General features: G+C 41.6%; 1 long non-coding RNA gene across 1 annotated transcript; it reads left to right on the forward strand.

Annotated features, from left to right (window-relative positions):
- Positions 1-8,581: 8,581 nt before the first annotated feature.
- On the forward strand, positions 8,582-10,363 carry LOC148894624 (uncharacterized). Its single transcript, XR_016115792.1, has 2 exons — positions 8,582-9,062; positions 9,574-10,363. It is a non-coding gene; the product is annotated as an uncharacterized LOC148894624 (long non-coding RNA).
- Positions 10,364-13,745: the final 3,382 nt, after the last annotated feature.

The following is a 13,745-nucleotide window of genomic DNA, read 5'->3' on the forward strand; positions in this document are numbered from 1 at the left end:
CACTTTATAGTTAGAGACAAGCATAGATACAATTACAAATAAAATACAATTATAAATAGAAACAAGAGATAGAGCTACACAGAAAATGCAATTTTAAAAACACGAACAAGGTGTGCGTTTGTCTATTTAACAGCCCAGTACCGATATGCTAAGTCCACTATTGGTACCATCCTTCGCAACAAATAAGCCATTAAAGGTGCGTGTGTTGCTAAAGGTATTTCTGTGCTGTCAAAGCAACGGTCTCTGGCAATAGAAGAAGTTGAAAAACATCTGTAAATTTGGATGAACGAAAAGTAGCTATCCGGCGACAGCGTGAATAAAGCACTTATATGCGAGAAAGCACGGCAAATTTACTCTGATATCGCCATGCGGCAACCTGGAAGTTCGGTGCTTATTGATGATTTTAAAGCCAGCAATGGATGGCAACATGGGACTCAAAGTGGATGCAGATGACATCGAGGAGTTTGTTGCTGACCATAATGATGTCCTCAACACAGAGGATTTGATTTGCCTTCAAGAGCACGAGCAGAAGCAAGCCATTCAGGAGTTGTCATCTGAGGGCGCGGAGGAGGAGAAGTCTGCAGCATCAAGGCAATGTTGGCTAAGTGGAATGATGTGCAGGCTTTTATTGAAAAATTCCGTACAGAAAAGACTGTGGCTATGAGAATCATCAACATGATGAATGATAGTGTGATGCCTCAGGTTCGTAAGACCTTACAAGTCAGAAAGCAACAGGTGTCAATTAAGAAGTTTTTAGTCAGCAAAAATGATAAAGAGTCTCCGAAGAAGCCAAGAAGAGAAGCCACACCAGAGGTTGAGTTACCGACAGTCCTTATGGAAGGTAACTCTCCTTCCATAAGCCATCAACGACCATCACAAAGGTAAATAAAACTTTATTATACAGTACATCGATGAAAAGGTTTCTTCAGCCGTCATCTGTACTTCTTTGAAGGTGTCGGACGTTTCGCTTCTTATCCAAGAAACTTTGTCAGCAAACTAAAGTCTTACTGGTAGTTTAGGCCATATATATATATATATATATATATAAATCCTCGTCTCACCCACCATAGGTGGTGTCTGTCCCCCATTTCAGCTCGGGTCCTCTACCAGAGGCCAGGAAGCTTGAGGGTTCTGCGCAGTATCCGTGCTGTTCCCAGCACTGCGCTTTTCTGGACCGAGATGTCCGATGTTGTTCCCGGGATCTGTTGCAACCTCTCGTCGAGTTTGGGGGTCACTGCCCCGAGTGCTCCGACCACCACAGGCACGACTGTCACCTTTATCTTCCAGGCCCTCTCCAGCTCCTCTCTGAGCCCTTGGTATTTCTCGATTTTCTCATGTTCCTTCTTTCTGATGTTTCCATCACTCAGGACCGCTACATCCACAACAACGGCTTTCCTTTCCCCTTTGTCTATGAGCACGATATCTGGTTGGTTGGCCATTATCATCTTGTCAGTCTGTATCTGGAAGTCCCACAGGATCTTTGCTCGGTCATTCTCTACTACCTTGGGAGGTGTTTCCCATTTTGACCTTGGGGTTTCCAGTCCATACTCCGCACAGATGTTTCGGTAGACTATGCCAGCCACCTGGTTATGGAGCTCCATGTAGGCTTTCCCTGCCAGCATCTTACACCCTGCAGTTATGTGTTGGATTGTCTCAGGTGCCTCTTTGCACAACCATACACCTTGGGTCTTGTCTGGTGTGGTATATCCCTGCCTCGATGGCTCTGGTGTTCAGGGCCTGCTCTTGGGCAGCCAGGATGAGTGCCTCTCTGCTGTCCTTTAGGCCAGCCCTCTCTAGCCACTGATAGGACTTCTTGAGATCAGCCACTTCTGCTATGGTCATCCCGTGTAGGGGCTTTTCCTCCCATGATTGTCCCTCATCCAGCACCTCATCCTCTGTTCCCCATTGTCTGAGACATTCTCTGAGTACATCATCCGTTGGAGCCTTCTCTTTGATGTATTCATGGAGCTTGGATGTTTCATCCTGGACAGTGGCTCTCACACTCACTAGTCCCCGGCCTCCTTCCTTACGGCTTGTGTACAGTCTCAGGATGCTGGACTTGGGATGGAACCCTCCATGCATGGTGAGGAGTTTTCGGGTCTTAACATCCGTGGTCTGGATCTCTTCCTTTTGCCACCTTATTATTCCTGCAGGGCATCTGATCACTGGCAGGGCATAGCTGTTTATTGCCGGGCCGTATTCTTGCCATTGAGCTGGCTTCTGAGGACTTGCCTCACCCGCTGGAAGTATTTGGTCGTAGCTGCTTTCCTTGTTGCTAGTTCGAGGTTGCCATTGGCCTGTGGTATACCTAGGTACTTGTAGCTGTTTTCAATGTCTACTATTGTTCCTTCAGGGAGTGAGACCCCTTCAGTGTGGACTACCTTGCCCCTCTTAGTCACCATCCGACTACATTTCTCCAGCCCGAATAACATTCCAATATCACTGCTGTAGATCCTGGTTGTGTGGATCAGGGAGTCTATGTCCCTTTCGTTCTTAGCATACAGCTTTATGTAATCCATGTAGAGGAGGTGACTGATCGTAGCTCCATTTCTGAGGCAGTATCCATAGCCTGTCTTGGCGATTATCTGGCAGAGGGGGTTCAGTCCTATATATATATATATATATATATATATATATATATATACAGTAAAGTCTCATTATATCGATATCGGTTATATCGATAGTACCGCTTATTACGATACTATTTTCATTTCCCTTGCACATTTCTAGTCTTTTTATGTATAATTAGTACCGTTTAGTACGATACCCGGTTATTATGATAATCCGGTTATTACGGTGCTCCTTTTCATCCCCCGCCGGCCATTTTTGTTGTTTATATCGATATATCCGTCGCGCCATTGGTCAACTTGGTCACGTGTCTTGTTACGTGAGCCGCCATCGGTCGCGCCATTGGTCGACTTGGTCACATGAGCCGCCATCGGTCGCGCTATTGGTCGACTTGGCCGTGTGACTTTGTCACGTGACACGCCATCGGTCGCGCCATTGGTCAACTTGGTCACGTGTTTTGGTTACGTGTCACGCCATCAGTCGCGCCATTGGTCGACTTGGTCAGGTGACTTGGTTACGTGCCCAGCACCCGTGTAGCAGAGCCATTTTCATTTTCAGACGCTAGCTCGCGTGTAGCAGACGAGATTTAAGTGTTTGTGTTAAAAGGTAAAAATGGGAAGCAGAAGAAGATTGATGACTTTTTTAAATTGTATACATAATACAGTAAGATGTAAGCGTTGCAGTTTCCCTGTTGTGTTATGTACATGCCCACTGTACTGTATATGAATGCAATCGTTTTTTGCAACAATGTTTCTTGTTTTGTCTGCTGAAGCGCGATGATTTTGAAAATTATTAACATTCCATACTGTGTATTAAAGGACAGCCGATGTCACTTTTTATTCAAATGCAAATAAAAATCACTTCACGCCAAGACGTCTTGCATTGCTTGTGAATCCAAACAATGGCTTCGATTCGGATAATATGCTTTCTTGTTACACATCCAGTTATGAATATGTTTCAAATACACTGTAGTTCTGAAGATTAAAGCATACATGTTTACAATCATTAAAGAATTATATGTGCCATTTTGAGGCAACATTGGGGGAACATCTCTGACCCAGAAAGAAAAAAGAGGCACAAAATGGGAGCTCATGGCCAGCTCCGTTTCTTATATGGCGCTTGGCTGCCCTCTTTTGGCGGCTTTTGTTTAATGCAGTTCGGCGCAGGATCGGATATATCGATAGTCCCGGTTGTATCGATATTTTTTCGGACTCCCTTGAATATCGATATAACGAGACTTTACTGTTTATATATATATATATATATATATATATATATATATATATATATATATATATATATATATATATATATATATATATATATATATATATATATATATATATATATCTACTGTCCAGACATGGCGGTGCCAGACTCTGCTATGATAGGTCCCTGCTGGGGGGAGCAGAGGACTACTCCCTGCAGCTTCTCCACTGATAGTACCTATTGTTCTGACTAACGACTGGCCTGATTGCCCCACTTCGACCGGTATCACCTCATCAGTATTACTAATCCTATGTTACCTAAGCAGGCTATTGTATGAACGATCCAAATTGAACCTCACCCCACCAAACCGGTTTAATGAAGGATTTAGTTGTTTTATGAAAATCGTTTCTTTTACTCCCCTTTCAAACCATCTATGTTCTTTCACTAAGATTTTAACCTCATTGTCGTCAAATGAGTGGTTGCTAGCTTTGAGGTGCATATGTACTGCCGATTGAGGCCCACTAGTATTATCCTTGCAATGTTGATAAAGTCTTTTTTTGAGAATTTGTTTAGTCTCCCCAATGTACTGCTCTTTACAATTTTCATTCTTACAATGTATTGAATAAACTACATTACTTTGTTTTTCATTTGGCAGCCTATCTTTTGGATGCACTAATTTTGCATTAAAGTGTTTATCGGTTTGGAATAAGTTGGAATTTGGTGTTGCCAAAGGTCTCTGTAGTTTTTCAGGAACTCCTGCAATGTAAGGTACTGCTACTCCTCTCCTTTTTGTATCTTGTATCTTCCTAAAGTTTGTTTTTAGCGCTCTGTCCTCTTTTATAATTACTTTACAGCTTACATAGATTTATTATACATTACAGTTTATTTCTTTAATTACAGTCCTTATGGAATGTGCCTCTCCTTCCAAACAGAAATTCCCTGCACCCTCCGACCTCCAATGCCATTCCATCAAGCCATCAACGGCCATCACAAAGGTAAATTAAACTTTATTATACAGTTCAGTTTATTTCTTTAATTCCAGTCCTTATGGAATGTGACTCTCCTTCCAAACAGCAATTTCCTCCGACCTCCGGCGCCATTCCATCAAGCCATCAACGACCATCACAAATGTAAATAAAATGACTTTATTATACAGTGCAGTGTATTTCTTTAATTATAATACAATAGCACATTTATTATACATTGAATAAGGTATATTGTGTGTAGTTTTAAAGCTTATTTAGTTGAAAATTATATTTCATGGCGATCTGGGAACGGATTATTCTCATTTTAATGGTTTCCTATGGGAAATTATTTTTGGGATACACACTTTTCGCCTTCCACTTCCACTCTATCTGGGAACCAATTAAGTGCGTAAGCCAAGGTCTCGCTGTATATTGTATAGAAATCTATATTGAAGGGCAAACTATGAAGTAACTTTAAACTGATTTTGCATTAAATGCAACATATCTGGAGATCCATCCAGTTAATTAAATCTGAGCAAAGTCAGCAGTGTTTAGATGTACTGTATCTGTGAAAGCCCGTATAGGCGTGGGAAGTTTCCCAGGACTGAGGACATTGTTACCCGAACTTATTTGACCCAAGACTCCAATTTGCACATATAAAACACCATCCGACTAAAATACTTATGAAATCTGAAAACTGAAATCATAATCACAAATTTACTCAACAAGTGTAAAATAATGGCTTGTTTATTCGAACACACTGATTCACCTACAAGAAGACTGGGGGTTGAGGAAGTGGTTTTTCTGATTTTGTGAATGAGCATGTGGGTGTCATCCAAGAAAATGGTGTGGCAGAACCTACAATGCCATTTCTACAGTACACCATTGTCAGTAAATACAGTATATGTTTCAAAATGTTTGAAAGATGCAGCAAAATTCGAATCTAGTTAAGGTAACCCACTAAATAAAATAAAGACGTTTTGAAGGAAATTGCCGTATTTTCCGGTGTGTAAGGCACACCAGACTATAAAGCATACCCCCAATTTTCAAACTTTTCCCATATATAAAGAACACTGGACTATACGGTGCACTTTCAATGAATGACATGTTTTAAAAAGTTTTCCATATACAGTGGGGCCTTGGCTTGTAAACTTAATTGGTTCCCAGACAGAGTGTGTAAGGCGAAAAGTGTGTATCCCTATAATTAATTTCCCATAGGAAACCATTAAAATGAGAATAATCCATTCCCAGGTCTCCATAAAATATAATTTTCAACTAAATAAGCATTAAAACCACACAAATATACCTTATTCTATGTATAATACATGTGCTATAGTATTGTAATGAAAGAAATACACTGCGCTGTATAATAAAGTCACTTTATTTACATGTGTGATGGTCGTTGATGGCTCTTAATTTACACCTGTTGCTTTCTGACTTGTAAGGTCTTACAAAACTGAGTCATCACATTATCATTCATCATGTTGAAGATTCCCATCGCTACAGTTTATTTTCTAGATGGAACTGTTCAATAAAAGCATGCACATCATTCCACTTAGCCAACATTGCCTTGATGCTCTCACTTGATGTTGCAGCCATCTCCTCCTCCTCGCTCTCAGATGCCAACTCCTGAATGGCTTGCTTCTGCTTGTCCTCTTGAAGGCAAATCAAATCCTCTGTGTTGAGGACCTCATTATGGTCAGCAACAAGCTCCTCGATGTCATCTGCATCTACTTCTGTCCAATGTTCTGTCCAATGGAAACAATGTCGTCCAAAACAACAATCATGAGGATCAAATCCTTCAAAGTCCCTCTCAAGGATGCATGCGGGCCACAAATTCTTCCATGCTGCTTTCAACGATCGAAGGGTAACATCATGCCACGTGAAAATAAAACCTTTGTGTAAAGCTTTGTTGCGAAGTATGGTAGCAATGGTGGACTGAGCATATCCGCTAAGCCACTAAATCAGACAAACACACATCTCGTTCGTGTTTCTCAATGATCTCCTTCTTCTCCTCGACTGTAATTTTGTTTTCTGTCTTCTTCGGCTGAAGACGAGCCTGTGGTGGGATCTTTTTCGGTCCCATAACAATAAAACTATGTGTAAAAAATCAGTGAAGAGGATCCACGTGTGCACTCAGAGAAAGGGGGTGTGGAAAGGTAGGCCGGCTGGGGCGCTGTTCGGTCGTGTGCATTGTTGTTCTTCCGCCGAAGATTACTCCGCCAGCCGTGGTGGGGCGGCGCTCCGTGTGTATCCCAAAAAGTAGTGCTTAATCCAAGGTTTAATTTTTATAAATTTAACGTTCGTAAACCGAAAATTTCGTAAGGCAAGGTGTTCGTAAACCAAGTCCCCACTGTATTAGGCACAACACATTATAAGGCGTTACAGTAGAGGCTAGGGTTACGTTTTATAAATCCCAACATGGACCCCGCACTATTTCTTCTACAAGGGTAAATGGAGTTGTGACTGCTGACAGTAGTTCTTAGACCTGTTGTGGCTCAATAATACTTCACATATAAGGCACGTCGGCATATAAGCCGCAGGTGTCATTATCTGGTTGGCGACCAACGGGTGGCGCTGTCGGCCCCGCCTGCTGCCTCGCAGGTGCTGGTCGTTCCCAATCAATGGCAGTCAAAAGGACTCCTGACACTCCCGGTGTCGGGTCATTGAATGCAATTGGATGCAATTGTATGTCATTGTATGCTCTGTATGCAATTGTATGCATTGTGTATGCATTGTATGCTGTGCATGTGTTTGTTTCATCTCATCTTGGCAGACTTTTACTCTTGTTTTTTCTTTTGATACTTTGTATTTTTCTGTTCAAATGATTTTAACCTTTTAGATTTTGTTCCTGTTGACTTTATTTTAATACAATTTCTCAAATACAACCTGCTGCTCCCTCCTGCCTACTTTTTGGGATCCACAACTGCCATCACCACCTTGCAGACCGTGACACCAGGGTCATCGTTTGAAGAAAATAAAGGCTTTGGGGTGGGCCTTATACACTGGAAAATACGGTGGTGTCGAAGGGGACCTTTCTTCCCACAGAGTTTTATGCTACACCATATATTGTAATATTTTATGGTGTTTGGTAGGTTTAATATGTTGCCAGAAGATTGTGTAATTTATGCGGGAAAGCATAATTGAGAATCTTCTCAACCCAAGATGACAAAGTTATTTTACTCATTTATTAAGAAATATTTTTATATAACATACACAATACAATACACTTTACAATAAAGCATCGTTGCATCTGGGGTAATGTTTTTCTTTCCTTGAAACACAAGTGCCAATATTTTTTATTTAGTTTTTGGTTCCCAAAGCTTTTACACACATACCACCCCCAAAATACTAGCCTCTCGAAGTACCATTGTCACAGAGTATGCTCAAATTTGTATAAAAACAAAACAAAACTAAAACAAACCCTAAAATTATCCACTGTAATACTATGAACGGTTTAAATAATTACATATTACACATGTTAATATTGAGATAAAATGAAAAAGTAAAGCATATTGCATGGCAAAACATTACTCTTATAAATGTAAATGATATAAAACAACATACAATGCATTGTACTATATTTTAAAAACAATTAAGTTGAAGTTATTCTTAAGTTACTTTTGTGTACACATACCAGGCACCCACACAACAATTTGACGATCACTGACAAGAAATATTGCGCTGATGATTTGTTTGCTTGGTCTGGCTTGTCGTATGATAAAAATGGAGGCAATGGAACCTTGAATAAATATTTTCCACATTATCTGCTTAGAAGCCTTAAAATTCAAAATGTATGTGATGTTGAAACCATCATCTTCAGATGGGAGACGTCTGAGACGACGAAACTACTTCTCGAAAGGGCCGAATTTTATTTGGCATATGGATTCATATGACAAACTGAAACCGTTTGGAATTTGCATCAATGGGGCTATTGATGGCTTTTCAAGGAAAATAATGTGGCTCGATGCCTACACAACAAGTAGTGACCCGAAGTTAATTGGAGGTTACTACATTGAAGTTGTGCACCGTTTGGGAGGTTGTCCTCGAATCGTTCGAGCTGATTTGGGGACTGAAAATGGTCATGTTAAAGGCTTCCAGCGTTTCCTGGTGCCCATACCGCCAGGCAGCACCCTTGACAGTTACTTGGATGGAGCCAGCACCGCCGATCAAAGAATTGAATATTGGTGGGGGTTTCTTCGCAGCCAATGCATGGAATTCTGGTTATCACTCTTCAAAGACCTCAGAGACAATGGCTTCTTTGATGGTGTATTTCTGGACAAAAGCATCCTGCAATTTTGTTGCATGGGACTTATTCAGGTGAGTTCATATATTCTGTAGCTCCATTTATGAAATATGTATTTTTGTATTTGAGAGGGTGTTGATGGGACACAAAAGAAGGTAAATAATCGGATAGTGGAAAGAAGATAGTGGTCTGTGTGTGTGGGGACATAGCGTGAAGGTGAAATGATCAAGGAAAAGATGAAGGAAAAGTGGGGATGGGCAGAGTAGTAAACATGAGTGACGAGTTTAAGGTAGAAAGGAGGGAGCAGGGAGAGAAAAGCAGTCTAATTCTATAATTTCTTGCTCATAAGAGCTGCTATGACTGTGCAACTCTTCCTAAATCTGTCTGTATATCACACCAAATCCAGCAGGCATTTAAACAACTTCTTCCCTCAAGCAATTAACTCTCTAAAAAGTAACCCCAATAGAACTGTATAGTGCCTCCATTTTTTGATGAGACTAGTGCAGCTACAGGAGACAATTTCCTTGTGTGTACTACATACTTGGCAAAAAAAGATGATTCTGATTCTGATATTATTCTCAACAGGATGAGTTGGATGATACTGCCCGTGTTTGGAACAGCCATCTCATCAGGCCCTCAAAGAACATAAATGTCCCCAGTGGTCGGCCCAACGTGATGTATTCTTTACCTGAACTTTATGGCACAAGGGACTTCCTCTCCACAGTTGACAATGAACAAGTTCAACTATGCAAAATGCCAGTGTGTCTTCCGTTTAACTATGCCTTGTGATCCGGATGTATTTGTATTGTGTGCTTCCTTAATGGCCCAGTCTGGTCTGATGCCACCAAAAGAGCCGTATCAGGCTGTGAACTTGTACTTGCACCTCAGAGAGGCCCTTACTGCAATTCTAAATTAGAAGCATGATGTTTTCAGGGGTCAGAGACATTAACCTTTGGTGAAAGCATTTTTGTTTCCGTATACCAGTCATACTGGAATTATATTACATTAAAATTTAAACATGAATTACTCAAAGCAATAACCATATATTTTTTGGTGTGTGTTTGGGTGAAACCATTTTATGGCTCCTCAACTGGTTCGAAGTAACATTTAATGAAGGCTGAATCCGACGACCATTGCCATTTCTTCAACCCTTTGTTCATCATTTCTTTTATCACTTCACTTTAAATGGATTATTGGGATACATTTGAGGACGAATAATATATAGCAATCACAATTTAAATCATTTTTTGTCTGCTGTTTTTGTTACTGTATAAGGAAAGCATATTTGATCAATATGAAATGTTCATTTGTCAAATCATTCTGGGTGTCAATAAATATACTGTCTTGGTTGCTGATTTTAACCACAAATACTTAACCAATGTGGATCTGAATAGTATTCCTGCACCCCAGTACACAATCACTTGCCTGTAAATGATAACATAATTGTCACTCTTCAATTTCGTCAGCAGGTGGTGTCTTGTGTTTAAAAAAAACATGAATTATTTGGAACAAATTTTATTAACATTGACAAATTGGTATGAACAGCAATCACAAACATATAAATGGAATACAATATCAAGTACAAAAAGAATTGCTTTTGTTTGAACAGTGCAAATATTTGCAACATTACATGACATATCAACTTCAAACCTTTAGGTCAAACTGAAAGTGGCACCATATCCGAAACCATTAGGAGAATAAGTGATATGGAAAATTGAATGAATAATAACCATGAAATCAATTGTAGACACAAAAGGAAAATACAACTGTAGACTGCCCTACGCAAGGTTGACCATGACAGATGTTTTACATCTCAATGTACAAATAATGAAATGTTCCTAAACTGATGTGTGTGCATGTGTGTGTAGACATAAGAGAGTCAATCAATCAATTGCGCACTTTCTCCCACCATGTTGGTGACAGATGAATGAGCTTCACTGCATTCATCCAAATGAGATGTTGGAGTATTTTCTTTTGTGCCAATGTAAAATCTTAACAGTTTCAATTTGTTTTTTTCATAGAGTCTGCCAATTGTTACATCTAAAGCAATGTGGTTTCTTTTGAAATCACAGACCTCAAAAGACATGAGATTTCATTAACAATCTAAATGACTAATTCCTTGCATGGTCCGGCTTTTTTGTGGGGGAGGGGATGTATTTTTTTGTAATTCTGCAGTGTGCAGCTGCAGTGTGGTGTGGTGTCGATGATCTCAAAGAAAACTATTATTATAACTATCACCTGAAATGTAATTTACTGAAACGACTGCTCAGTACCATGTTGACAATACAACCAAATATATGCCGATCATGCTCAATACATTGCCTGTAGAGTTAAATTCATTTTTATGATGGCAACAGTTTGAATTTTGTAGAAGTTTTGAAATGACAACAAGCCGACTGGCGAGCACTCTGAATTGTCTGATGTGTCAGTGTGAGTGTGCAATTGCTGGCAGACAGGTCAGGGTGTGTAGACAGGCTTTCCAAGACAGCTGGGTTTGGATAATGTAACAACAATAAGCAGCACAAAGGACTGTTGAGTGGATGAGAGTCTTGCATTTTGGGGAAAAAATACAGAGACAAGAGTCGTTGAGAGTATAGTGGGAAACACGGCGGACTTGAGTGCGGCCAGCATGCGAGCCGTTTCTACTCAGCTTGATGAAGTATTCCTTTAGTTTTGCTGGTCCTAGGCTAGAGTTACTCAACTTGCCGTTGCAAGTCATGCAAATAGGACGCTCACTCTCATCATGTTCCGTGATAAATGAGACTGTTGTACATATTCATCCGACCACTTTCTTCTTTTGCCCGACATAGTATGGATAAAATATAAAAACGATGTACTACGACGACAGTCACACTTTGATTACTGCAAGCTACTGGCTAGCCTGTTCATTTGTTGTGAATGGGGGAAGCAGCAGCAGTCTACCTGGCCTCTCTTCTCTCTCTGTATTCACTTTTCCGTTTTGATAGGCTTCTGACTCTATACTGCCCACATGATTTCCTGTGGTATTTCTCCATTTTGCCCGGAGCTCTACCGATTGCTAAACGGGCCTAAGAACGGATAAAATGACCTCTGGGGCCGGACGAAATGTTCCGTTTCCGAAATTAACAGAAGTGTGTCAGCGGAGGCTCCGCCGAACCCCTGACATCGTCTCGCCGAACCCCAAGGGTTTGATCGAACCCAGCTTAAGAAATTCAAAGAGCTGTAGTATGATTTTGCACTCTGCACAGCGTCCCATATTTAGACGGGACGCTGTCACCCCGTATTTGCCGCATTATTGCGTTTCGTCTCGTCACCCACCAGTACCCTGGACTTTCTCTATCTTCGGTGCTCGTGTTTACTCGGTCCGAGGTTCCCCCCCACGTCCCGTAAATTTTGCATTCTTTCAGAATTGTGCCTTTTCTGCACCACCGTGTGCGATTTGTTTTTCGCCACTGGCGTAGTATGCGGGTCAGGTTTCCCCTTGCACCCCATCTCCGTCGTGTTTTAGTGTTATTTATTTTTGATTATCCCCCTGCTCCTCTTTTTTTGGACCAGTGCTTTGTGTTGTCTTGTATTAAACATCCTACACGAACCTCTGTCTCTGTCGCCTGCTTGGGGATCCAGATGTTCCATTTTCTTCCAACAAGTCAGCTGCTCTCTGCCTCGTTCGGAACGTGACAACTTGAAGACGGCACAGTCATTGGGAAATATCTTTTACTGCTATGGCTAACCAGTTTGTAGCTTTCCACAGGATCCAAGGCACTTTCAAGTAGAAGCCAATTTGGCTTTGGAATCACAGGAATCAGGACATCAGAAAATCTTATCTCGAACTAACACACCATTCTCACTGGTGACTCACCAGTGGTGAGCCAATCTGCTCTGTGTGTACACTCACACAAATGTGTGTGTGTTCTCAGGGCACTGTGTATGTAAGGGGTTAGAAACGACCTCTGTTATTGTATGTTAGTCGATTAGACTACCAAGTCAGGAGAGGGCGCTACGCGCCTGTGAATGGAACAGAGGAAGGCGATGTAGGCTCAGCTCACGCATGCGCAGTTGTCATAAATGCCGTTGTGTGAAGCTGATTAACACGGTTGTCTCGTGTCGTCTTTCCTCGTCGTTCACAGTGCTACCTGCCTGTGAAGCGTTTGAACCGACTCAGGTATCCCCTAGGCCTGAGGCCGGTTACAATTGGGGGCTCGTCCGGGATCGTGGGCAGAGTGGGAGCTGCTATGAAGAGAACCTGTGCCTAAAGCTTCAGGGAAGACTGTAGTGCTGTCCGTTCTCCAGAGAGTAGAGGCTTCAGGGGCTAACGATGGCTCCCACAACTCCACGACGGGTATTGATTTTCAAGATCCAAAAGAGACTATTAGCTTTGAATGTCAATCAGCTACTAACTGTTGCCAGCGCAGTGGATGAGAGTGATACTGAGGACCTTGCGGGCCTTAGTGAACCAGAACTGTTTGATGTGATTATTGACTACATCAGAGGTGACAAATTAAGACACATAGAAGATGAAGGCATGTCTCAACTCCTTCACCTCGATGACATGATCAGCGAGCTCCTTGATGTTCCGGAGGAACCTACTGGGGAAGGAGCTGACCTGAGAGGAGGAGTTGAGGTCACACCTCTTCCACCGAGAGACATCCCCACACCGGTCAGGAACGTCATCATCGCCAACAGTTCGGGTGGTGCTCCTCCTGAACATGCCGGCTTATCCTCCGGTATGGGGGAGCAGGTGGTGAAGTACACAGATGTAGCTGCTCTGTTTCCACGGA

The sequence above is a fragment of the Hippocampus bargibanti genome, linkage group LG08 (assembly GCF_051943395.1).
Source record: "Hippocampus bargibanti isolate YZ-2025 linkage group LG08, ASM5194339v1, whole genome shotgun sequence".
In the NCBI taxonomy this organism is placed as follows: Eukaryota; Metazoa; Chordata; class Actinopteri; order Syngnathiformes; family Syngnathidae; genus Hippocampus; species Hippocampus bargibanti.